This window comes from Oryctolagus cuniculus, chromosome 2 (assembly GCF_051225735.1).
Source record: "Oryctolagus cuniculus isolate XC-2025 breed Fujian yellow rabbit chromosome 2, ASM5122573v1, whole genome shotgun sequence".
NCBI classification, from domain to species: domain Eukaryota; kingdom Metazoa; phylum Chordata; class Mammalia; order Lagomorpha; family Leporidae; genus Oryctolagus; species Oryctolagus cuniculus.
The window spans coordinates 50,961,829-50,988,231 of record NC_142868.1 but is presented as its reverse complement, the minus strand read 5'-3'; the positions used below and the strand labels follow the sequence as shown (position 1 = coordinate 50,988,231).

Below are 26,403 nucleotides of genomic sequence, written 5' to 3'. Positions count from 1 at the left end.
AAATGGCCGCAACAGCTGGAGCTGTGCCATCCTGAAGCCAGGAGCCAGGAGCTTCTTCCCAGTCTCCCATGTGTATACAGGGGCCCAAGGACTTGGGCCGTCTTCTACTGCTTTCCCAGGCCATAGCAGAGAGCTGGATCAGAAAAGGAGCAACTAGGACTAGAACCAGCACCCATATGGGATGCTGGTGCTGCGGGCGGAGGATTAACCTACAGCGCCATGACGCCACCCCCATCCCCATACAGTTCTAATGCACTTGGAACGGTACTTAATGCACCCTGTGGTCAATCGCTGCAGCCATCCTTGGACCTCTGGCTTCTCTGCCTTTGCTTCCTCCAGTGCTGGCGCACTCCCTCCCCAATCCTGGGCAGCCCCTCTGTCTACGGGGCAGCAAAGCCCTCCAGGAGGGCTTCATACACAGCCTCCAGCACGGCCTCTGGGAGTGTCCCACGCTCCCTTGCCACACGGCCCTCAGTTCTGCTGTCTGTGCTTCTGCATGGCCCAGTCAGCTGCTTCTGTCCCTCCCACCCCTCCATTGTTTCCAGCCTGGGTGTGGCATTTCGCTTCCTAGATCATACAGACACCAGGACCCTGATCACACTCATCTTCTTGTCACTGTCCTTCCAAACTCCTTCAGCCTCCATGCACCCATCACAAGGGAATAGGTGATCTTTATTCCTCAAAGGTGAATCAGCAGGTGCACAAGGGTAGTCCAGTGTCTCGGACACACGTGGGTTTCTTTCCTGGCTCTATACCTGGGGGGTGTGACTTGACCTCTGGAAGCTCCACTCCTAACCTGCAAAGTGAGAATATTCATTTCAAGCCCTACCCTGAAGAATTGTTGGAGGAATTCCAACAGGCAGTGGCTGGTGTGGCGCTGTCCGTGAATGGTGACGGTGGAAGTTGGTTTTGTCACCTGTCTCTTGTAAACCAGTTCGCCATTCCTTATTGAGTCCTCCTTGAAAGCAGGTAATACTTTTAATTTTTTAATCATTTTAAATCAACAAACCATCCTCAGACATCTCAAGACCCCGCGTGCCCCAAGGCACCCTAACTCCTGCTCTGAACTAGCTCTGGTTGCTCTTGTTTTTCTTTCCTTAAAGTAATGATGATATGAAAGGACTCTCGACACTCAGTTGCTGCCTGTCCACCTGTTGTCCCTTGGGCCCTGACTCCCCTGAAACCTCATGAGGCTGCTGGTGATCTTGGTACTAACCCCAGCCATCCTCTTCCAGTTCATCTGTGCCTCTGAGCCTGCTGCAGGCACCTGCAGAGAGGTCAGCGTACAAGCCTGCTGTTCTGCTTGGCTCTCAGTGGGTCTGGCTCCTCCAGCTCCTGGGCTTCTTCACAGTTCAGCCCTCCGCCCCCTTAACTGCCCCCAGCTCACGGGTCTCAGGTTCCTGATAAGGCCCAGATCTGTGTCTCAGGTGCAGCCTCTTTCGGGAGCTGTATCTCCGATGGCCTCACAGACCTGCACCTGGCCACCTCATGGGCACCGTGGACATGGCATGTCCGGAATGGATGTCCTACTGTCCCCTTCCTCAGAACCTTGGTAGCCCTTTCGGCTTTTCTGCAGCCCCTGCCTCATATGCACAGAAGGCGTGCCCAGTTTGGCCTGTGTGTTACCTCTTGAATTTGTTCCCTTGTCTCTTCCCACTGCCATGATTCAGGGGGCCCAGAGGGCTTCCCCACACTCCCACCCCTTCACAGTGCGCACAGCCTCCCCTCCCTGCAGCGTCCCTGCTGCCCATCCTTGCTCGTTTTTCTGCCCAGTTCATTGCCTTCTGTCACGCACTGTCCATCACTTACGTGTGTTGTTCGTGTATTCTGTTTATAGGTGCAGTATTGCTTACACTGTTTAGGGTCTGTCTCCCCTCATTGGAATGTAAGTTTCCAGTGGGCGGGGCTTTTTGCTCTTTGCCAGCGTATTTCCTTTCCTAGATACAGTGTCTGGTGCCTAGTAGGTGCTCCGTAAGCCTCTGGTGAACAGAGTGCTGCAAATCATTCTGACATCACTCAGAGCTGTTCACACTGGCCTCAGAGCCCTCCAGCATCCTGGTGGGCTGCAGTGTTCACGTCTAAAGTAGGAAAAGAGTAGCAATGCCTGCCCTGCCTCCATTATTATTATTGTTATTGTTATTGTTATTGTTATTGTTATTTTTAGGCCCACTGTTGCATCTAGTTAGCAACAGGGCCAGGTCTGCAGGGAGCACGATTTGAAAGGGAAAAGCTCTGTGCAAGTGCTGGGTCCCGTTTGTCATCACACTGGGATCTACTTATAGAGGCCAGGTTAGCCCCTCGGCATGGAAAATCCATCCCAATCTCCAGAGGCAGCAGGCTGTGCAGGAACAGCCGCAGCCTCTGCGTTCACGTCTGGCAGCGTCTCCCTGCCTGGCAACGCTGTGGCCACTCTGGTTGCCTCCCGCACACGCCTGGCCTACGGGGATGCTGACTCCTGTCCCCTCCTCACGTCCTCCGCCTGACTGCCCCACCACTGCCCCACCGGCCTGTGCCACAGAGAGGTACTCTGTGAAGACTGCTGGAGTGACTGAAGGCACAGCTGTTTCGAAGAGAGGCCAATGAAAACCAAAATAGCTCGTTGTTGCTTTGCCTTGTTTTGAATTTGTAACTTATCTTGGCCACACAAAAAGGCTTTCTTGGCTCCTTTCTGAGCCCTTTTTATTGTAGTAGAATCCAGCGAGCAGCAGCTCCACCCCATGAGGCTTCTTCTGCAATTGGCTACTCATTGCCTTGCACGTTCCCTGAGTGGCTGACTTGTCAGTCACTCTGATAGACCAGGCCCCATTCCCAAAGCAGGCCTGCTGCCTGTAAGTTAGGCCAGGAGCTTTGGCACCTTTTGCAGAGAAGAGTTGCCTTAGCATGGACAGTGGTGCCTGCTGACCTGCTGGGCAAATGTTCTGTGGATGCCTGAAGCCATGCATATACCCCATCTTGTAGGTAACTAACACTTTTCCCCCTACCTAAGGACCTGTTGTGAAGTTTAATTTAAAAAAATAGGTAGCATAAGAGATGAACAATAACTAATAATAAATAGAATGCTGTACTGTAATAAAAGTTATTTGAAATTTACGAATTGTTTATTTCTGGAATTTTCCATGTAATGTGCTTGGACCTCAGCAGAAACCCTGGAAAGCAAAACAGCGGATAAGGGGGATTACTGTCTTTTCGCATGGGCTGGCAGGACGAGGTCTGGGTTGTCTGGACTCGGCAGGGTCCACGCTGCTGCTGACTTGAAGTCTGGAGCCTGCAGGGTGTCACTCTGATTGCTTTGCCAGGCACTCTCGAGCGTAGGAGACGGTGGTCCTCAGCTCTGTTTCCCACCTGTCCCCCTGCGTCCACCTCCTCACCACCGTGGCCGTCAGTCATTCCAGAAGCTCAGGTTGGCTCACAGAGGTGCTTTGAAAGCACCCCTGACCTGGCTGCCAGTCCACACGGTGCACGGGGCTGGCTGCTGTCTGGGCACTAAGAGGTGTTCCGGTTCCCCGTTCATGCTTTCTCTCCAGGGAGAAGTGAAGCGTGTCGAAAGAGGGAAGAATCCCGCCTGCAGCAGGGGTTGCATAACAGGTTTAGGAAGCGCCTGGCCCTTGTGGGTCACGCTGAGAGGTTGCAGCCTTGTGTCCCTGAGGACACTGCCTTTGAGTCTGCCAGGCCCCTCGATCCATCAGGCACAGCCAGCGGGCAGCATAGAAAGCGCCAGGACCCCGAGTGCCCCGGCCACGCAGTCTGTGGTGCCTGCTGCTCACAGAAGCCTCTTTTGTTGTTTCCACTACTTTTGTTCCCTGGCATGACCAGAAAGGGTCCACGTAAGGTGCTGCTGTGAGTGGGGGCTTGGGAGAGGTGTATGCATGTCAGCCTCGGGACCAGCGTTGAAGCCCCTGGAATGGCAATGGAAGCAGGGGACAAGCCCCAGGAATCTAAGCCCTGGTCCTGCCATTAACTAGCTTGGAAACCTCAGACAAGACAAGTGTAAGGTGTCCGGTGCATAACAGATCTTCCCAGGCAGACGAATCAGTTCATTCACAGGCTTTAATGGGGTTCCACTCCCGGGCGAGGTTCCCTGGTCCCAACAGAGCAACAGTGCAGGCGCCGGGGAAGTCGCGTGTCAGAGATTGGGAGAGCTCCTTTTATAGATTCAGGGCATGGGAGTTAAAGGTTGAGGCGGGTCTGATCCTCATTGGTTGACCTTTAGGCACCCGCGGGGACCTTGACAAGGACGTTTCTTCCCCAGAAGTACAGGTAGGAACTTTCCATTCCCAGAAGTATAGGCCTTTCCTCCATGCGGATCCCAAAGCTACCAACAAGGTTTCTCCAAACTGTTTTTTTTTTTTTTTTCCCTAGTGAAACTACAGGAATTTAATCTTCTTTATCTTCTTGACAAGGCTACTGGGAAGCTCAGGTGGCATCTTATTTGTGATTGGCTGTCTTGCCAAGCTAATGACAGATTGCATCAGAGGCAGTCTGCTTAACGGTTACAGTGTAGTTATTCAGGTTGAACCATACCTGAGGGTTCTGGAGTGTTACTCTGTTCTTTATTTTTCTCAGGTGTAAAATCGGAATAATAACAGACCCTTTCTGTGCCTTATTTCTCTCATCTATAAAATAAGGATTATAACAGTACCTACTTTGCAGTGTTGCTATAAGAATTAATTGAGGCGATACACCTAGTGTTAAGAATCATTCCATGCACATGCTAAGCATTGAGTTAATCTTAACCCCTGTTATAATTGAATGCCTGGATGGGTTTGTAAATTGCAATTGTATATAGCAGCATTCCTTTTTTTTTTTTTTTTTTTTTTTTGACAGGCAGAGTTAGACAGTGAGAGAGAGAGAGAGACAGAAAGGTCTTCCTTCCATTGGTTCACCCATCAAATGACCGCCATGGCCGGCGCGCTGTGCTGATCTGAAGCCAGGAGCCAGGTGCTTCCTCCTGGTCTCCCATGTGGGTGCAGGGCCCAAGGACCTGGGCCATCCTCCACTGCACTCCCTGGCCACAGCAGAGAGCTGGACTGGAAGATGAGCAACCAGGATAGAATCTGGCGCCCCAAGCGGGACTAGAACCCAGGGTGCTGGCACCGCAGGCGGAGGATCAGCCTAGTGAGCCGCGGCGCCGGCCAGCAGTATTCTTGTAATGTATTTCCTTCTACTCTGTCATTTAATCCTCCTGGCTGTCCTTTGAAGGCAAGAAAAGGCATGTGCTGGTTGTCGTTTCCTAGATGAGAAAACTGACCTTCAGAAAAATAACATGCCCTGAAATCCGAGCCTTTTTCGGCTGCAGCGGGGCTGGCGAGGGAGAAGAGAGGAAGGGAAGAGGTGGTGCTGGGTGCAAACTCAGATGTGAATGGTAGTGGAGCCCATGATCTGGGCTCTGGGAGAGACAGGGCTGGGCTCATGATGGGCCCCACCGCATGCTTGCGAGGGAGGGAACCAGAGTGGAGGGTAGCAGCAGCAGGGAATCCTGGCTTAGAATGCCAGGCCCAAAGCACAGCCCCGAGTTCTTCAGGCACAGGCTGCAGGAGGCAGGGCAGGGGGTGCTGACAAACAGCTCTTGCCACAGGGCATGGCTCTGTCTGGCTTTTCTCTCTAGCCGATTGTAGCTGCTATGGCCCCGTCTCACTGCCACAGAGTTGAAGTCACACCCCATAGAGCGAGTGGAATTGGACTTTCCAGATCACAGTCCACACGCGACCTATGGGAAGAGCTGCTGACGCCGCAGTCTTCTCATGGAACACAGGGAAGAGTAATAATGCCTGGGCCTCTGCCCCCCTCACCAGGTGCACCACCTGCATCTGTAAGAAGATGAAGCCAGGCTGGCAGGGCGCAGGTTTAAAATGGACAAACCTCTTTGCAGGTCCTAGGTCACGGTACTTATTATCAAACTGGCATCCTGTTAAAGGGGGATGGTTAGCTCATCGGAATGGAAAATCCAGGCTCTGGTTCCAGCATGATTGCAGGATCTCTGCAGCTTTGTGGCCTTGGGCGCTTAACCTCTCTCCTTACACAGCCTGTCTCCCATCTGTTGTCTAAGGCGAGGGTGGCCATCCGCGGCTGCTGTAGATGTCTCCTTAGCCGGGGAATGGGGAGGAGCCAGTTATACTCAGGACATGCTAAGAAACACATTTTCAGTTGGCAGTGTGCATCAGGGCTGTGTAGGTCATAACCGGCAGGTTAGGAAAGGGCAGCCGGTGCACAGAGCTGTTAAGGCGTGGGCCACTGTGGGTTGTCATTGTATATGCTCACCCTTAGTGTTCAAGAGAATCCGTCCCTCAGAGCAGCAGGCAGGCAGTCTGGGGACGCTGTGGGGAGGGGCTCTCCAGGAGCAGGAAGATGACAGCTGTACTTCTGTGTTTGTGAGTGTCCTTGGTCTCCCTGGCTCTGTTTTCCTTGCTTGCTTATGTTTCTGTGCTGACACGGGTGCCTTTGTGTGCAGGCCCCAGGTCCTCCTTTCCCTACGCTGCCCACGCTGAGGGCTTTCCTGGGGCCTTACCTTGTCCCTGCCTGGCGTGAGGAGTGGAAGGTGGAGGGTGGGTGTGTGCAGGCGGGAAGCTAGCCAGGCAGACCTGCTGGGCCTTGACCCACGCCAGGCCCAGCTGCTGACTCACGCTGTGGCCCGAGTGCATGCTGCTCCCTGCTGTGTCCTGACATGGATGAGAGTCATCTGTCGGGAACCTGGATTGAAGTTCCTGCGTGGAGAGTGGGTGATCAGATCTAAGATGTTCGGCTGGGAGAGGTGGGGGAGCCTTCTCAGAGGCAAGAAGATGCTGGTGCCTGTAGCCAGGTTTGAGGCTACAAGGGGTGAAGCCGGGTGTGTCTTTAAAGAATCAAGAGAGTTGCTCTCCTTAATCACTGGCTCTATGGTTTGTTTGCTAAATGCCCGCTTGCCTTAGCCTGATTCATAGTCACGGCTGTACCCTGGGAGATTTGAAAGGCGTCTGCGGAGGTGCGACTTCGTCCCTTGCCCTTCGTTGAATGATGGTGTTAATTACAGCGTGGGGGCCTGCAGGGTCTGACCCTGTGTGCCAGCCACCAGGGAGGCGGGAGGCTCTGCTCAGCCAGACCTCTCCCCACACGGGCCCCCGCGGAGGGAGGCCGGATGTGCCAATGACTCATTCCCCTCGGGAGGACAGACCTCGCCTGAAGGGCTTGGACACGGCCCCCAAGGAATCCCAGTGGCATCTCAGGATCCATATCTAGACCTGCAGGAGACAAGTCTTAGAACAAGGCTCTACGCATCTCTCTGTGCCCAAGAGAAAGAGCCTGTTCCTGGGGAGCCCAGCCATCCTCAGGACACGTGTCCCCCACTGCCTCTCTGCTTGGGGGTTCTGCTCTGAACCTGGCAAGCTTTGGAGGTTTGGGGTCTGCATGCCAGAGGTATCCAGACGGGCTGTGCAGCCACACTTCCTCTCCTCCCACTGCCTGGTCTGCAGTGTTACCTCCCGGCGCCTTTTGGGGAAGCCTTTGCGGCACAGCGGAGACCCAAGGAGTGTGGAGACAAAGGGAGCAGGGCACGTAGCTGCCGCATCTGAGGTGATCTGCTCATTACTGCCTCGTGCTCACTGGGTGGCACGGGCGGCAGGTGTGCGAGCAGCGCCCAGATAAGCGACTGAATGGTAAATGTGCTTATGGGATGTGAGGAGGGTCAGGGTGTGCGTGAGTGACCTTTACTGGCTCAGGTCATGACTAGTAGGGTGGAGAGGGAGAGACTTAACCCTGTAGGTAAGAGCTGTGCCTTCCAAGGAGAGAGCTGTCTGGGAGCTGTGTGCCTCTGGGGCCTGCTCGGGTTCCCTGTCCGTTTGGAAGGGAGCAGTGTAGCTGGAGGTGCCTTCCTGTCTTTCGGCTTAGACTTGGCCTCTCAGAGTGTGAGTCCTCCTGGAGATGCGGGGTGTTCCACTGGCTGGCCTTGATCCTGGGCCTGAGGCTTGAGGGCACTGCGGCCCTGCAGGGCTTCCCGCCTCATGGCTGTCCAGTCCAGGTGTAGGTGAGCCCCCGGCTGGCTGGCAGGCACCGCTTCTGGAAGCCGGGGTTCATGTTTGCACGAGGGCAGCCTGGGCATACAGGCACAAGCTCGCTGACCCCAGTGCCACCTTTATTTCTGTGTCTGCAGATTCCCCTGGCACAGGAGGCCTTTGTTACTCAATCTGTTTGCTGGGTGTTTGGAGGAGGACGGGTGTGGGCCTTGTCCAGTGTTGCTAGACGGTGCTGAGCTGTTCCCCAGGGGAATGGTTGGGAGAGAAAGTAAGAGTTGATCTGGTCGAAGTGGAGCCGTAGAGAGGGCTGTGGGGCGTGGAGAATGTGTTATCTGGGAAGGGGTGGAAACCTAAAATGTGCAAGACTAGAAATCAGTCTTTTAGTGGAATTGTGCTTAGAGATGTTTTGTTCTTGAATCTGTTCTCAGGCAGGATCTGAATTTTAATTTACATATGTTTATGCAGGCCAGGAAGGGTGAGGTGTTAAATTAACTTACTTAGAAGAAAATGACGGAGGGTTTATATTTAGCCCTCAGGGCTTCAAGAATCTCAGCTCAGATATGACTTTTAATTGGAAAAAAAACAAGATAATAACCATAAAGAATATATTGACAACTTAGAATGCCACTTAGCTACTTTGCTTCCGGAAAAAAATCTTTCTGCGTTCAGAGAGAAGAAGAGGAGTTTCAGGTGCCCTTTGTGTTTGTGGCGTGCGTACTGGTGTGGCTCTAGGTAGTAGTAGGTTCCATTTGTTTTGGGAGTTAGTGCTGCTCCTCCCTGCTGTTTTCTGAGAGTGGGCCAGCCAGTGACGCTTTGCCTGACCTTGGGTAGGAATTCTTGTTTTCCAGTTTCCTTGAGAGTCTTGTCCAAGGCTGTCTTCTATTTTCTGATAATCCAAGCATAAGAAAGTTTCTGAGTGTTTCTTCTCTTTGAGACCCTATGAACCAAAAGTGACCACAAAGCTGGGCTTTTGCCAGAAGTAGCTTTGTGTGAAAAACAGGTTTCTGATCTGCTGTGAGTTGCCAGAGTTTAAGGCACCCAGGGAGCCGCGTGGTAGCCCTTGTCAACCCCAGGGTGGCCGTTTGCGGTGCCTCTTAGTTGTGGAGGGCAAGGACGAAAGGAGGAGGCAGGCACAGGCAGATGGTTGTGTATGCACATGTACAACGTGTGTGTACACATACAACATGTAGACTTCCGTTTTAGGGCAAATGGAAATTAACTTGAGATGACCAGGGGCCCACCGACTGAGAGATCCCCAGAAAAATACTTACCTTGGCTGGGCCTCAGTTTCTTAGCCTGTGAAATGGCGAGATTGAACTAGCACTAAGCGGTCTCCTGGGAGGCCTCTCATTCTGCAGCTTCCATTCTATTTCCGGGGAGGCAGCGTAGTTTCTGGCTCCTGTTCTTTTGGCTTTGGATGGACAGGACAGCTCACCGGGACAGCACTGCTGCCTTGAAGAAGAGAGAGAAGTCCCCTGCAGGGGAATGAGAGCCGAGGAGAGGAGCCAGCTGCCCACTAACGATTTTGGGACCCCACTTGTCCCTGAATTCCAAAGTGTCTGGCTAGAAACCATAGCTGATTTCGTCCACCTGGCAACACTTTAAGACTAACCGTTCATTCAGACAATTCCAGAAAGGCTCAATGGCCACAGCCCTGCCCTGGAATCAAGGGGAGAAGTGTGGCAGATGCTTCTGGAAGGCCCTGTTTTTTATAGCACTCTGACGGCTTCCTGCCGGGACCTTTCACAAGTTAACTACCAGGAAGCTGAGTCATCCAAGGGTCAGCCAGCATGGCCAAAGGTCATCCAGTATTGCCAGCGGCGCAGATGGGGTCGGCCCAGATGGTCTGGGCATTTCGGGGAACGTAGGGGAATGCGACGGCCAGGGGAGCCAGAAAGGCTCCCTGCTGCATCTCCCCTCATGGGGGTTTCACTTCCAGTGGGTTCAGCCGTGGGCAGTGGCCTCCTGGATCCTTCACGTCTCCATTCCTGAACGCACCAGAGAGCAGGGCTGTTCAGAAACAGCATCAAAGCAGGACCCCGTCCTGCCCCTGTGTTCAGGCCTCAGAAGGGGCCCATGTGCTCGTCTCCTGGAGCTCAGCCGGCATCAGATAACACGCAGGCCTCTGTCCACCTCCCGCCTGCCAGTCCCTGTGTCCCTAGCGCCTTTCTCCAGGCTCCGCTCTCCTAACTTTCCCAGCCTCTGGTCTCTGCTTTGATGCCACCTCCCAGCATCAAAGTTGTCTCCCCAAATCTAAGGCGCCCTGCATTTGTTCTCCTAGCACCCTCTCCTTTTGCTTCGTGACATTTGGAGTTTGGGATGTAGGGGACACCCTGTTTCAGGCATAGGGATCCTGTGGTTTTGCTGGCTGAGACTTCTGGTTCTTGGGACGCGCTCACATCCCTGGGACCAGTCCCCTTCTCTAACTTCCCAGAACTCTTGTGGTCCATGACCGTGGCTCAGTTGTATCTCTGAGCTTGCTTTCTGGGGAGGAGATGTTTATCTGCCTAACGTGTCTGTCACCTGTGATTAAAGCTTCCTCTCAGTCTCTTCGACCCCCAGTGCATCTTAAAAATGATGCCCCCAAAAGTGCAGGGAACGCTTTGTAGGTGTTGTGTAGCTGAAATGTAGCTCGTGTGTCCTGGAGGCTGCACAGTCAGGCTTCCTTTGGGTCTTTCCCTGAGACCCTTAGAGCCCCAAGCTAGGAGTCTGCGTCATGTTTTATTTCTTTCTTTCTTTTTTTGATAGGCAGAGTTAGACAGAGAGAGAGAGAGAGAGAGACAGAGAGAGAGAGAGATCTTCCTTTTTCCGTTGGTTCACCCCCCAAATGGCCGCTCCGGCTGGTGCACTGCAGTCGGCGCACCGCGCTGATCTGAAGCCAGGAGCCAGGTGCTTTTCCTGGTCTCCCATGGGGTGCAGGGCCCAAGCACTTGGGCCATCCTCCACTGCACTCCGGGACACAGCAGAGAGCAGGACTGGAAGAGGAGCAACCGGGACAGAATCTGGCGCCCCAACCGGGACTATAACCTGGGGTGCCAGCACCGCAGGCGGAGGATTAGCCAAGTGAGCTTTGGCGCTGGCCCATTGAGTTTTCTGTCGAGGTTCTCAGGTGTGTACAGAAAGGAGACTGTCCCCTGGAGCTCCACTCGGTCCTGGCGACATCAAGTCCTCCTGTGTTAGGAGATTATTTGATAGTAGCATTTATGGGAAATCTAGCGTGGATGACCTCTGGGAATTGTCCTTGGACACCTGCTTAGGCGTCTTGTGTGCTCTGAATGCTGGCGCTTTGATGGGCTTATGTCGTGGATCCCAGATGGTGGTTGGTGCATTGCGCTGAAGACACAGAACCGTGGCAGGCAGAGGGCGCTGAGGGCTCCATGTTCCTGCTCTGTGTATGCCTATGAGTGAGACTTGGGTCAGCTGTGAATCCCTGCAGTTGTTTGCTGAACGTGTGTTTTATTTAGTGAGGCACACCGCCCGGGGCCAGGGTGACAGCAGGGAATGCTGCTGCTCATCTGTCATGTTTCCAGCGTTTATGGGGCAGACGCGCAGACACAGCACCTGACATAATTATAAGCAGAGGAATGGACAAGAGAAGGCAGGCCACAGGGCAGCTTTGAAAACCCTTTTTTTCCCTGTGGATAATAGGCTAATAATCACGGGGCATACAGCAGAAGGTGTGGCCTCTGTGAAGGGTGTGGAAGCAGGACTCACAGAAGCTGGGGGGACACACCCACCTCTGGAGGTGTGTATGGGTTCTGAGGTGCCTGGCCCCAGCGTGGGTCCAGGAGAGCTGGCGCCCACAGTGTGCCGGGCCCTGCCCTAGTGCTCGTGCCAAGGGCAGAGTTCCCACCCTGGTTGTCTCACATGCACATGTGACTTGTGTGGTCAGCTGGCTCCATGCCTGTGTGGTTGGGGAGCTGGTTCCTTGGAGATGAATTTGGCATGGTGCAGGGAGCAGATCCTGCAAGGAGAAGCCCTGTGTCCATGGGGTCAGAGGAGCATTCAAGATGTGTCTTAAGCCTTTCGCCTCCCATCTGAGAGGCCCCCAGCTGACCTTCCAGATGCTCCCTTCGTGGTAGGCTCCTGAGTCGAGGACATTGCTGTTCCCAGGGGATTATGCAGAATGTTGGAGACCCTTGCCTGTGTTTTATCAAAAATAAGCAGACAAGCAAAAATCCTGCCCTCCCAAGTGTGGTAGAAACCTCAGGAGTGAGTTATTTGATGTGCCAGGATTTTAGACCCTGAAATATGGGGAGCTGTTGAGTATGAGAATTAAAAAAAAAAATTGTGGCAATTATCTTAACCTTTTAAAAGTGTATGGTTATGTTAAGTACCTTTCTGTTATTAGACAACCAATCTCAGAATTCCTTTCACCTTGCAAAACTAGAATCTGCCGTGGTTTTGTTTTGTTTTGTTTTTAAGATCTATTTATTTAAAAGAAAGGGTGAGAGAGAGCTTCCATCCTCTGGTTCACTTCCTAAATGGCCACAACCACCAGAGCAGGGTCAGGCTGAAGCCGGGAACCAGGAGCTTCTTCCAGATCTCCCGTGTAGGTGCAGGGGCCCAAGCACTTGGGCCATCATCCGCTGATTTCCCAGGAGCATCAGCAGAGAGCTGAATCAGGAGAGAAGCAGCCAGGTTTCAAACTGGCACCCATAAGGGATGCTGGAGCTGCAGGCAGTGGCTTTTCCTGCTGTGCAACAATGCCGGTCCTGAATTCTGCCTCTTAAATAACAAGTTCCTAGCCCTTTCTCCCAAGCCCCTGAGAACCTCCATTCTACCTCTGTCTCCATGAATTTGATTCTAGGTACCTCTCACACATGGTGTCATACGGCTTTGTGCTCTTATGTCTGGCTTATTTTCCTCAGCATAATGTCCTTCAGGTTGTATGTGCTAGAGCATATGTCAGAATTTCTACCCTTGTTAAGGCTGGATAGCATTCCATTGTATGTATAAGACCATGTTTAAAAATATAGATTTCTCTCTTTGAAAGGCAGAGCAACAGAGAGGCTGGGGGGAGGGATATCTTCATCTACAGGTTCACTCCCCAGATGGTTGCAATAGCCAGGTCTGGGCCAGCCACAGCCAGGAACTCAGTCTGGGTCTCCCAGGTGGGTGGCAGGGGTCCAAGTACTTGAGCCATCACAGCTCCCTCCCAGAGTCCCCATTAGCAGGGAGCTGGGCCCAAGAGTGAAGCTGAGATGTGAACCCAGGCACTGTGATACGGAGCGCAGGTGTCCTAGCTGAACCGGTGAACAAAGCAGAAGAGATCTCCTGTCCCCCCGGGCCCACGTGCTGGTGGATATCCATGTTACCAGCTGGAACTGCTGCCCAGGGAGGTGCACGGATTGCGCAGAGCTCCTCGGTGACTTGCTGGAGGGGCTGTGACCGCCTGTCGGAGCAGGGCTCTGTCTGTTTACCATGCTCACGTTTGGGAGGATTGCCCTTGTTTGGCAAAGTGACTTATACTTCCTGTAAACACCTGTGCCCTGTAGCAGATTCTTCCAGGATTGGCTTGCCTACAGCTATGGACTGGGCCAGCCCATCCTCCAAGGCCAGAGAGGGTATGCCAGAGATGGGTAGGACCCACAGAGGGGCCAGTCCTGTAGCTGAACTTGGTCCTGTTGGCTGTTGCCTGAGGCCTGTTTGCCCACAGCTCGGAGGGGAGCAGTGGGGAGGGCCTTTCCCATTAGGGATGGGTGTGGCCACACCAGGCCTAGCAGAAGTGTCAGGGATCTTCTCTTGACCAGGTCCTTCTCTTGACCTGGCCTGGACGTCAGCACCTGTCAGTCTGGGTCCTCAGAATGGCCCTTGGCCCAAGCAGCCTGGCCAGGTGAGTGAGCTTCCCAGAGCACTTTTGTTTGGGACTCCAGGCGTTCGTGTAAACTGATAGTGATTTCCTCTCCTCTCTAGCTCTCTGTCCAAGTTTCCTTTGTTGCATAATCAAAATTAAGTTAAGCAGAGCGGTCTGTGCATTTAGAAATGGAGAGCCAGGAAAGGTGAGTGTGGAGGGTCAGATTCCTTTTAGGGCTGCCATGGGCAGGTGCATTGGCTCCTTGGGGCCTTGATTTGGCCTCTCTTTAGTGGGGCGGTGGAATGAAACGGTTGCTCAGGCAGGTGGTCGTCCATGTGCAGTGTTCACGGTGGATTTGCTTTTACCTGGGGTGGATCCAGAGAGTGACTCCTCATAATTAGTGAGAGTCTTAAGTAAGAATGAGTAAATATGTCATCTTTCTAGGAATTTACTGTTTATCCAAAAAAAAAAAAAAAAACAAAAAACAAAACCAGAAATAAAAGCAGTGGGCAAGCTATTGTTTGCCAGACTCCATGTGGAGGCTTTGCATGTGTTGTTTCCTTCAGTCCTCAGAGACTTTCTAGGAAGTGGATGCTATTACGAGACCATCTACAGATAAGCAGACGACTGGCTCCAAGACCTCAAGTGACTTGCTTAAGGTCACACAGCCTTGTGTTTTCAGCTCTTGATAATGGCACATGTGGAGGGCAAGCTCTCTGTGTTGGGTGAATGGATGAACTTCATGCCCCTTTCTCTCAGTGTTGCCCCGCTGCCCCAAGCCGTGTGTGTGGGAAGTCTCCCCTCACCCTCCTCTCCCCACCCCACCCCCATTACAGCTTTGGGAGCCTGGGCACTCACACAACCACTTCTTCATTAGCAAAGCAAGGTGGGAAAGCTCCTGGGTAGAGAATTCTGAAATTTCAACACAAGCTCACAGGGAACCCCGCTGGACCAAATAGGACTGGGGAGCTGCTGCAGCTGCATGGGGAGCTGGGAGTGAGCTGTGGCGTGGGGAGCGTTGGAACACGCCCCCGGCCCCTGGGCTGCCATCTCAGCCGCACACAGTGGCGAGTGTCCTGCTCTGGAGTGGGTTGATGTGCTCTGTTGCACTCCCCATGGACCCTTGGCTGGAATGGATTCCTCAACGGGGCACCGTGAGGCTGGAGTGAGTTTGCCTGTGTTCCAGGAAAGTAGAACTCTCTTGGGGCTGAGACCTCTCTCTGGCTGGCCTCTGACATCTTGTCCTTACTTGTGAGTGGGTGTTTATAAGCCCATGACATCACGAGACTCGCTGAGTCATTGCGAGCCCTAAGTAACCCAGCTTCCTAGCAGTGGGCAGCCCAACTGTTGGAACATTCCAGTAAATTTTGGCCTTGGCCTTCGAACACCAAGGGGGCACCAGCCCAGTCCTGCATGATGCCCCTATGTCCCCTCACCTTGGCGAGCAAATGGTTCCAGCTCTTCTTCAGGATGAAGAATAAGTTTGTATTGAGCCAGCCACTACTGCCCAGTAGTGGGCACAAGTGGCACATTGGGCACAAGTGGCAAAGCTGGTAGGGTTGTGGGATTGAGCGAAGCTGTGTGACCTCCACAGGCCTGGGCTTGTGGCTTTGCCTTTGCCTCATCTGCTTGCAGACTGGGCATGGGCTGCTCCCTCTTCCCTGTGGTTGGGCAAGGTTGGGCTCGTGGGACATGGTGTGCACATGACCTAGCATGGCCATAAAAGCAAAGCATGTTCATGTTGGAGACCACCTGTGATCTCTTCATGCTCCTGCTGTCGGCAGAGGTAGGTAGCTTAATGGTAAGAGCATGAGTCTGGGGCCCAGCCACCTCTGTGTTTTGTGACTTTGGGGCAAGTCACATAGCCTCTCTGTGGCCCACTTTCCCCATTTGTAAAGTGAGGATAGTTAACTGCTGATACAACTGTTTGTATTGTTATTATTTTGTAAATAGAAGCACTAAGGGCTCAGAGAAATGAATTGATTCATCCAAGGCCACGTGGTCTGTTCGTGTCAGATGCAGGACTAGAACCTGTGACCCAGCTCCCTGAAGGACAGATGGGTGGGAGTGATTGGCAGGTGCTTCAGGCTTCTGCTCCAGCCCAGTACTGTCTTCCCTATCTCCCCTTAAGGTCAGTAATTGCACCCATCACATCTAGCCCTGTTATCTGGAATCCTGGGAATTTGCCCCACCTGGAGGGCAGAGACCCTGTAATCCTTTAGGGCGGAGTGTGGCTACCAGGGGACGGACGTTCTGAGTGTGTCCTCTGTATCCTGGGCTTGGGCCAGGCATGGATTCTTTAATCTTTCCCTCCCTCTGGCTAGAGGCTTTTCTGAAAGCGAGGAGGAGAGCAGATCTGGCTCCTGGGGTCAGGGAACGTGCGAATGGCATCCGGGTGGAGAGCTGCTGCCCAGGGTGTTGTGTGTTCAGGGCGTCAGCCTGTAATGTTACCCTGGCCTTCAGGGGGTGGCAGCCCATCCGCCAGCCCCATAGAGAGGGCTTCTGCTACATGGGCCTGCTTCCTTCTCCCTGATGTGGGTGGCCCACCTGTCTTCCTACTGTGTGGCTTTGTGTGGCTCACAGCCTGTCATTGTCGTGTGCAATATGTAACCCTGGGAAACACTTGACTATAAATTCCAAACTCCTTGCAAGGTATTCAGGGCCTCCAAGAGTCTAGCCCCAACCTGTCTTTCTTCCAGCAAATATTTATCGACCATCTAATGTTCCGGCCGCGCTCCTAAGTCTGGCGCCGCCTCTCTACCGAACACTGACTACCGCATTCCCCGGCACACCATCCCTTCCAGCCACCAGGTCCTCTTCTCCCAGGTATGCCAGATGGTTTACATCCCCGTCAGCCAGAATTGGTTTCTGCCTCTCTGTGTCCCATTTGCATTTTTTTCCAATCCAAGTAACATATGCATGTAGTACAAAGTAAAAGAACTGGTGTAGAAGGGACTGTAGTGACGGCTGTGTTTCCCACAGCTCGACCCACCATTCCTCTTTCTACGTGCAGCTCGAATGGCCCCACTTCTGGCCGCCTGCTCTCCTGGGACGTGATCTGGGACCTGAGTCCTTACACTCCTCCTGTGGCCTGTCCAAGGACAGGTAGGATTTGGTGCAGTGACTCTTTCCCTCGGGAGGCTGAGGACCTTGGTTTTTGCTGCTTGGATGGAATTGGTTTTCTCCCCAATGCATGATGGAAGCATTCCATTTAGTCTTGTGGCCCTTGAGAACTGCAGCGGTCCTCCCCCCACCCCCAAACATGCCTTTCTTAGTCTGTTTTCTGTGGCTAAAACAAAATATATGATGCTGGCTACATGATAAATAGAAGAGGTTTATTCAGCTCACAGTTGGGAAGCTGAAAGTCCAAGATCAGGCAGCCCCAACTGTGAAGTCTCTGGTGAAGGCCCCCTTGGTGACATCACAACACGGTGATGACATCACAGCAGTGGGGGGTGCAAGTGAGTGGGGGAGGTCACATGATGAGACATGAAGCTGGAGCTATTCTGGAACCAGTCTTGCTCTTTCCATTTATTTCTTTATTTGAAAGGCAGAGTTACAGAGAGGCAGAGGCAGAGGCAGATAGAGAGGTCTTCCATCTGCTAGTTCACTCTCCAGATGGCCTCAAAAGCTGGAGCTGGGCCGATCTGAAGCCAGGAGCCAGGAGCTTCTTCCAAGTCTCTCATGTGGATGCAGGGGCCCAAGGACTTGGGCCATCTTCCACTGCTTTCCCAGGCACATTCGCAGGGAGCTGGATCGGAAGTAGAGCAGCTGGGACTGGAATTGGCATCCATATGGGATGCCAGCACTGCAGGTGGTGGCTTTACCCACTGTGCCACAGTGCCGGCCCCAGTCTTGCTATTTTCTAACAGCTCATTCTCTCGAGAGCTAACTTATTCCGAGAGACCAGCATTAATGTCTTTTGAGGGTAATGCCCGCAGTGATCTAACAGTCTTCTGACCTTCTGCTAGGTCCTACCTGTTAAAGGCTTCACTTCCTCAACGGCGCCCCCATGGGGACGAGTCTGCACCGTGAGCCTTTGGGGGATACCCTCAGACTGACTCTAAACCCTAGACGTGCCCCTGGTGACCTTGCTGGTGTCTGGATTGTGTCCAGAAGAGTGAATGATGAGTCACATGAATGATGGTCTCGGCCCACATTTCACAGTGACAGGTTGATCTGTAGGATGAATGGGTGTGAGCTTTCTGGAAATTGGAACCTCCAGGGGACATAAGTGAGCAGGCAGAGGAGCCTGTAAGGTTCATTCTCCCTGTGTGAACCACTTCCTCCCACCAACCCCCAACAGCAGGGGACCTGAACACCAAGCCCAGGCCTCCTACAGGTGAGCAGGGAAATGGACCTACTTCTGATTTTGCTGGATGCTTCGCGTCCACCACGTCTCAGTTCTTTGCCTTTCCTGGCTGGTTTTCCATTGAGCTGGCTCTTCGACTTGTTATGAAGCAGCGATTCTCAGCAGGGGTTTTCAGAGTAAGCTTTAGAACCTGTGCGCCTGGAACTCCCCTGGTACTGTACCCCCATGGGATACTGATGTGGGATTATTCTCCTACAGCATTGTCCTTTATTTATGTATGTATTTGGAAGGCAAAGCAACAGAGGGAGAGATGGAGATCTTCCATTTGCTGGTGTACTCCCCATATGGTCACAACAGCCAGGGCTGGCCCAGGCTAAAGCCAGGAGCCAGCAACTCCATCTGGGTCTCTCACATGGGTGGCAGGAACCCAAGTACTTGGGCCATATTCTGGTGTGCACATTAGTGGGGAGTTGGATCAAAAGCAGAGCAGCTGGGGCTTGAACTGGTACTCCGCTATGGGATGCCAGAGTTTCAAGTACTGGCCTGATCTCCTGCCCTAGCGTCCTCCTTTTCTGGGGGAGAAGGGATGACTGCCTTGAGGGAGTTTTCCTCATGCTGGTTTCTAACCTTGGAGGAGGACCAGATCCATCCTTCTTTCCCTTACCCTACCCTTCCCTTTTTAAATAACAGGATTCTTGGAGCTGGTTGTAAGCTTTCTTATTTTTTTTTTTAAATTATTTATTTATTTGAAAGGCAGAGTAACAGAAAGTCAGAGGCATGTAGAGAGAGGTCTTCCATCTACTGGTTCGCTCCCTAGATGGCTGCAATGGCCAGAGCTGCATTGATCCAAAGCCAGGAGCCAGGAGCTGCTTCTGGGTCTCCCATGTGGGTGCAGAGGCCCAAGGACTTGGGCCATCTTACACTGCTTTTCCAGGCCATAGCAGAGAGCTGGATTGGAAGTGGAGTAGTCGAGACTCGAACTGGAGCCCATCTGGGATGCTGGCACTGCAGATGTCAGCTTTACCTGCTATGCCACAGCGCTGGCCCCAAATCTTCCTTCCAAATGTGTCTACAGAGTTTCTTCTCCATGTGTGTATTTTTGACCACTTGGAAGATGTTAAAAAAGAAAAAAAAAAAGGAAAAGATGTTATTTGGGCCCCTGAACCATGAATAAATGTAAATGTGCCTCTGAGAGCTGTGAATGTCCGGTTGCCTGTACAGGTTTTTTGGTTAACGGATGGGTGGGAGTGGTGCAGGTTGTTGTCCTTGTGTACCACTGGCGGTGACTTTGCATGGTTTTCCATGGCCATGCTGTGGAAAGCCCCAGTGAGAGCCTGTCTTCACAGTGAGCATGGTGGGGGAGTGGTTTCCCAGTGGGGCCCCCTGGTGGGTTGGAGCTGGGAGCGTCATGCTGCTCCTTGATGTGGTGTGGGTTTTTGCTTGGTAGTGTGTGCCTTCTGAGTGTTCTAGAGGGTGAGGCAGGGCCTTCCAGTGCCTCAGTGATGATTGTGGCTTCTCTCAGGTCCCATGCCAGCAGAGCCCCTTTCCTCCTGGCCGCTGCGCTGTGGTGTTTCCGGGCGGGGAGGAGGGACGTCTTTGGACCTGTCTTGGGTGGTGGTTGATGGGAGCGCTGTCGGCAGCACTCGGCGCAGGGAGAGGGCAGCGAGCGCCGTGGGTGGGCCCAGGGCGCAGCCAGAGGACTGAAGGATGGTGAGGCTTGGGAAGTAAGGAGGGACTGGAGTTGGGCCCTGCAAGCCTGGCTCCTGCATGCCGCTGTGATTGCATTTGGGGCTGTCACTGCTCCCTGGCACAGTTGGCAGACAGGATGGACTTAAGCTTACCAATTTGATTTCTGGTTCTGAAGCAGATGCTGGAGGCAGGGTTAATGCTATTTGCCGTTTTCCTAGTGCTTGTCGGGAACACAGCTTGCCGGGCAGCCATGCGCTTGTTGTTGGTTTGCACCGTGGTCTGGGAGCCCTGTGCAGGCACCTCCCTACACTGTAGCTGCCTCCTACCAGGCTCAGTGTAGGAGCACAGCACGTGTGTCGATTTTGCATTGTCTTCTCTGCATTCCAGAAGCGCCCCCTGAACTCTGAACAGGGAAAGTAGTTTTATTTTTGCGAAACTGAGAAGGGAGGGTAGGGAATCCTCGGCTGTGTCTAGGTCAGGTGACCGGCTGCGGGAGGCCGCCTGCCCTCAGCAGCGAGCTCTGAGTGTGCTCTCCCAGGCTCAGCCCCTTTTCTTTCCTGGTCCTGGGCTCAGACCTGAGGATTCTTATCCACAGGATCTTGGGCAAAGCACTCTGCTCCTGGGGCCCCCAGTTTCCCATCTGAAAACGCAAGGGTTGGGCCAAGTGCCCTCCCTCCCCGGGCCCTCATAGCTCCTGTTGTTACATGATCCCAAGAGCTCACCTGCGACTACGGAAAACACATTTTCCACTCTCCCTTCTCCCTCCTCCCCTCAAGGAGACAACAGGCCAGCAAGCCGGCCTTTCCTGTTTTGTCATCTTAGGGGAGACTCTCAGAAAGGGGCTGACCCACTCTGGCCTTGCTGGGAGTTCGTGGAGCCAGTTCAGTGCATGTATGAGTTTGTCTCATGGCCCCTGAGCCCGCCTATGGCATCACAGTCCTAGGCCTGGAAGGGACTTGCTCAGGTCGCACAGGGAGACCCAGGTACCTTGATTTTTGGGCCATTGCATTTGTCTCCTTCCTGCCCCTTGGACAGTAAACTCGAGTTGGGCTGGGAGCCTGGCAGGATGCTGGAGAACCACAGAGCCCTCTATGCAAGGCTTACCTGCTGTTGGCCGCTTCTTGCTGCACAGGGTTGGCAGCTATGGACCTGCAGCTGCTGTCAGGGATTCTGGGCTGGGGAAGGGAGGCGGTCTTTCTGACCCCTGGGTGTTCTCTGCACTTCCCACCTCTGGGCTTCAGGTTGGCCTCGGCTACAGCTCTGTTTTCCCAAGTATGCTCTGCAGTGTAATGGGTTGTTCAAAAAGACTTGGCTGCCGAAGAGGAAGGTTCAGGAAGTGCCCTGTTAAACCTGGTTAACAGGTTTCTTTCCTGCTAGGCTTCCCAGAGCCTTCAATGTGCTGAGTGTGTTAGCAATCTCCAGGAGGCCAGGACTAAAATGCACACGTGGAAACGGAGTGTAAGGGAAGTGGGAGAGCCATGGGGCTTGGCCGTGAGCAGGAACTGAAACCCAGACAGGAAAAGCGATTTGTGAAATTCTCTGTCTCCTGGTGTGTGTGTGTGTGTGTGTGTCTTGTTATTTTTAGTCTCTACCATCTCTTGGTGTATCCTGATTCGTTTCCTTTTCTTCCTCTCCATCCTACTCCCTATATTTGGTATTTTAAAAAAACGTAGTAAAATATACATAACATAGTTTGCCACCATAATCGTTTCTAAATGTACAGTTCATTCATGTTGTGCAACCTTCACTGCATCCTGCCATTGAGCTCTGTTCTTGCAAAACCGAAGCTCTGACCCCGTAGAACAGTACCTTCCCATAATGGGCAGCCCGCGTTCTGCATCTGTCTCCGTGAGTCTGGGTGTTATGGGCCTGGGTGTCCTCCTCTTCATTCCAGATTCTTGTCCTCACAAAGTACAGGCATCTAGGGCACAAGTGAGGGCGGGTTTGATTAAAGAGAGAAGGCATACATTCACGTGTATCCCTACTCGGTGAGAGGGCCTTGAGGACAGAGTCGGGAGGAAGCCCGAGAGGGATCCCGAGCACAGGCGGGAGCGGGAGAAGGGCCCTCCTACGTTATCAGCCTCTTTTATGACATAGAAGGTGGAGCCTGGGTGGAGTTTCGTGTGCATAAGTCTTGCGTAAGGCTTTCTGGATTTTCATGGCGCTCCACGTGGAGTTTAACTTCCATGTGGCTGTTACAGCGTCTCCTCATTCCTGGTCCAGGATGAGGCACAGGTGCATCACGGGAAGGTGGGTGTACTGGATTGACTGCTAGGGGGTGGAGTTACAGTGCAAGGCTGGTAGAAATTCTAGCTCATCTACTCCTATCTAGCTCCCTGCGTGATTGCCCCCCCCTTTAGAGATTTATTTATTTTATTGAAAGAGTAACAGAAAGACAGGGAGAGGGAGAAAGAGAGAATTCCATCTACTAGTTCACTTCCCAAATGGCTGCAACTGCCAGGGCTGGGCCAGACTGCAGACAGGAGCCAGGAGCCTCATCTCGGTCTCCCACATGGGTGCTGGGGCCCAAGGACTTGGGCCTTCTTTCACTGTTTTCCCAGTACGTGCAGGGATTTGGGATTGGAAGCAGAGCACCTGGGACTCAAGCCGGCGCCTGTATAGGATGCCAGTGTTGCAGGCAGCAGTTTAAGCCGCTGTGCCACAACGCCAGCCCCTCCATCTTTGCCTGTTATGACTGGCTGACTTCACGCAACACAGTGTCTTCAAGGTCCATCCGTGTTGTCACATATGTCAGAATTCCCTTCCTTTTGTAAGACTAATATGCCACTCTAGGGGTTTAATACCAATATCACATTTTGCTTACCCCTTCATCCCTCTTGGCTTCCAGTTGCCCCGACTTTTCCTGCTTTTCTGGTCCACAGGCAGATGGAGTGTGCCACTGTCATTTTTATGTTTCCTAGCCAGTTACTGAAAAGCAAAAGAGACTAAGATGGTGATCATCTCTGGCCACTCCTGTGTCGCTTCTTCCCTCCTTGCCTCTGACCTCTCCCCTGGGGTTGGTGCAGGCTTGGTCATGCCCAGTTTCTTCTCCCACACTCTTCTTGGCACCCTGGGCAGTCTGTGCCCTTCTCTTAAATACTGTCCTTGGATTTCCATCTCTGCATCCTGGGGCCTGACCTCAAGTGGGTGCTCCAAGCAGGCAGGTGGGAGATGGGCTGGTGCTGCAGGACTAATGAGGCTTTGGCCCCAAACCTGGCCCAGCGGGGACTTGATGGCACCCTCCTCCATGCTCCTGGGCTGCTTGCTACCTCCACCCCAGCTGAGTGTTGTTAAATGTGCCTGCTCTTGAGTGGATCTCTCCTGAGGGCCCCAAGGGTACAGAGAGACCCCGCTGTTCTTTTCTGCTCCAAAGGAGGATGGTGCATTTTGGCTTAAGCCAGCTGCTCCTCCCCTGGTTTAGAAAGGGGAGAGGGTCAGCAATGATGGGATGCCCTTCTGTGAGTTTGTAGAGACCCTCCTAGTGATGTCATGGATGGGAAGGGTAGGCGGGGACAGCCATTATCGGCTACCAGCCTACGCCAGGTGTTTCCCAACGGCTCTCTGGGGGGTTATAGCAGAAGCAGGAGGCCACGCCCCAAGGTTGAGGAACCTGCTCAAGGCCCCAGAGCTGGAATTCAGACCAGTGAGCTCAGGGTGAGTGGCCGTGAAGTCGCGCTACCAACCCCAGGCTTCCTGCCCTTCCACTCTCCCTAGTCCCCACCCCCTCACGGATCCAGAGGGTGGTCCCTGACTGCCAGGCTGGATGGAGGATGTTACTAGAAAGGGCTCGGCCCGGAAGGGACCTAAATGGCCATCTCATGGTTCTCCAAGCTGAGCGATGAGCAGAATCATCTGGGGAGATAAAAACAGAAAGAGTTGGAACCAGCAGGTTTGGGGCAGTGTGCACGGATGAGTATTTTTAAATGTTTCCCAGGTGGCTCAGATAATAAGCAGTTCTCAGATCCTCCCTGTCATGTTCAAGCCTGGGACACTGGGGACCAGGGAGATGAGAGCCCATGGCCGAGGCCACTCAACTGGAGCCAGCATGGGGTCCAGGGTTCTCTGTGCTTTCTCACCCTCACCCCCACCCCTCAGCTTTGCCCTGCTAGGACCCAAGGAGGCCCTTCAGCTCCAGGCAGGTCTCGCAAACCTAGCAGGACCCCACCCAGAGGAGAAACCAGAGGAGGCTTGGAGCCAGAAGGGCTCGCTGCTGCCCTTCCCCAAGGAATGGGGCTCTCTTCTCTGGAAGGGCACTGACAGGAGCCAGTTGTGTCCATGTTAGGCCCCCAGGGTCAGGCTGCCTCAGCCCTGCCCGTGGCTAGCAGGTCACACGCAGGCTTGAGAAACGCAGTGAGATGCAGACTTTGTTTCGTAGGAGAGCTCTAGGGAAAGGGTGAAGCAAGGACAGGTGAGTCTGAGAAACTGTGGCTCATGTTGGGGGTGGGGGTGGGAGGTTGACACACAGTACCTACCGCACCCTTTACCCCAGTTGGTATTGTAAGTCACGTTTGTTTGTTCATTCATTCATTCAACAAATATTTATTGGGTCTCTAGGATTAGTACATGTTACTTAGCGTTGGAGATTTGCCATGAATAAGACAAACAACTCCTGCCTCTCCTGCCTTCATGGGTCTTAGACCACTGGCAGGTCAGATCCTGGTACCGTGTCACTTAGTCTCAGCCAGTCACCTTCGTGTAGCCCCTGGATGCATCCCTGACTGCTACTGACAGTGGTGCTCCTTGACTCATGTTATCCTATACAAGTTTCTTGAGCTAGAGGTGTGCCCGGGGGCACACCATGAGTAACAGGGCTGAGCTCAGTGCCAGTTTTCTTTGATGCCGAAGCCTGGGTTCTTCACCAGCACGTGGTGATGTATTCAGGGGTAATTAGAAGAAAAAGCCAGGTACAACATGAAACTTTATTGGCTCTAAAACTTGAGCAGTTTCAAGTACAGAGAACTCCTGCCATTTCCCAAGGAGCAGTTTTGCCTCCTGCTTCCCAGAGTGAGGGCCTTGTGCTGGGTGCACTACAGGGCTTCCAGCCGATGGCCATGCAGGCACTAAGCAGAGGCGTCCTGGCCGGGACTCAGGCATCCCTTGGTTGGTGCCTTCACTTGCTTCTCTCTCCCTCATCTTGTTTGCGTATGATGTATCCTCTGATTAAACTGCTGATGTGGGCGTTTGGGGAGTGAATCAGTGGATGGAAGTTCTCCCTCTCTGCTTTTTGAATAAATAACTCCTTTTTAAAACATTCCTTCACAGAAACACCTAGACAGGTGTTTGATCAGATATCCAGTCACTGTGGCCAAGCCAGATTGGTACCTGAAATTAACCACCCCACTTACCTACTCAAGTGGCTGTCACACCCAGGTGCTGGGATAGGGCTCTGACAGAGGAGGGAAAGCAAGTGTCTGCCTCAGGGAGATGAGACTTTGCACAGGAAAAATGGAGAGCAGGACCTGCTAGCTTTGGGTGCTGACTTGTGAAGATGTGTGTAAAGGTATGTGGCTGGTGAGGGCTGGAGGTTTCAGGCAGATTTCAAGGTAGGGACTGAACAGGAGTGTTCAGAACACGGAGAGCTCGCCTAAGTGAGGACAAAGACGACTTCAGAGTCTCCACAAAGTGGTGGTAATATAGCTCTCGCTCTCCTATGGGTTCTGCATCTGTGGCTTCAACCAGTCGTGCATCGAAAGTATTAAAAAACGGTGTCTGTGCTGAACATATACAGACTTCTTTTTCTTGTTATTATTGTTTGAACAATACAGTATAACTGTTCTTTATATAGCATTTATACCGTGTGAGGTATTGTTATCTAGGGATTATTTAAGGTATATAGGAGGGGCTGATGTCGTACACAGTGAGTTAAACCACTGCTCGGGACACGTGCATCCCGTATTAGAGTGCACGGGATTAAGTCCCGTGACTGCTTCTGATCCAGTTTCCTGCTGATGGTTCCTGGCAGGCAGCAACTCATGCCCCAAGTACCTGGCTGCCTTCTGTGTGGGATGCCAGACTGAGTTCCTGACTCCTGGCTTTGGCCTGGCCCAGCCATGGCTGTTGGAGGCATTTGAGGAGTGACCCAGCAGATGGAAGACCATCTCTTCTTTTTTTTCCATCTGTTGCTCTGCCTTTTAAATAAATAAAAGCAAACAACAAAATATAAGTATAGCAGAAGGTATACATAGGTTGTATGCAGATACTGCAGCACTTTGTTTAAGGGGTTGGGCATCCGCAGATTCTGCTCCCCTGCAGTCTCAGGGAGGACTCCGCATGTGTGGAGTGTTTGCACAGTGCTTTGCTTTGCTGCTGCTTGTTGACTTAATTCAAAGCCCCAAGGCTTAGAGAGGTTGAGGGATCCATCTGAGGCCACAGTGCGGGGCGGAGTGGGGATTTCCTACTCCACGCTCTGCTCCCCACCTCCTTGCCACCCCCCCTTACTAGACATGATGGAATCTAGGAGAATGCCCGCAGGGGGAGAGCAGAAGGGGTGGCCTCTAAGAGGGTGGCAGTTGGATGAGTGCTGTTCACCAGGAGGTCCTGTGCAGCCATGAATGCCAACTGTTTTCTCTCTCTCTGGGTCCTCATTAACTCCACCGTTTGGTCTTCTCTTCTCACTCTCC

The 26,403-nt window shown here is 52.9% G+C and overlaps 1 protein-coding gene and 1 long non-coding RNA gene across 16 annotated transcripts in view; one reads left to right on the top strand and one right to left on the bottom strand.

The window, feature by feature from the left end:
* The window catches only part of SLC25A37 (solute carrier family 25 member 37), a 40,993-nt gene that overhangs the window by 6,279 nt on the left and 8,311 nt on the right, over positions 1-26,403 (top strand). Inside the window, exons 1-2 of one of the 14 annotated variants that reach the window (XM_070068280.2) lie at positions 16,487-16,608; positions 16,796-16,887. The exons of 6 other annotated variants lie outside the window; for them this stretch is intronic. The gene's annotated coding sequence lies outside the window, so the exon portion shown is untranslated. Of the gene's footprint in view, positions 1-6,323; positions 6,369-6,619; positions 6,824-16,486; positions 16,609-16,795; positions 16,888-26,403 lie in introns of those variants that run through there. 7 more of the 14 variants (XM_051832251.3, XM_089325469.1, XM_089325461.1 and 4 more) reach the window with 7 other exon arrangements.
* On the bottom strand, positions 14,989-26,400 carry LOC138848459 (uncharacterized). 2 transcript variants are annotated; one of them, XR_011386258.2, is made up of 3 exons: positions 20,888-26,400; positions 19,936-20,186; positions 14,989-19,200 (listed from the first exon to the last, which is right to left on the bottom strand). It is a non-coding gene; the product is annotated as an uncharacterized LOC138848459 (long non-coding RNA). The 2 variants fall into 2 exon arrangements; XR_016228903.1 differs by having other exon boundaries at positions 14,989-20,186.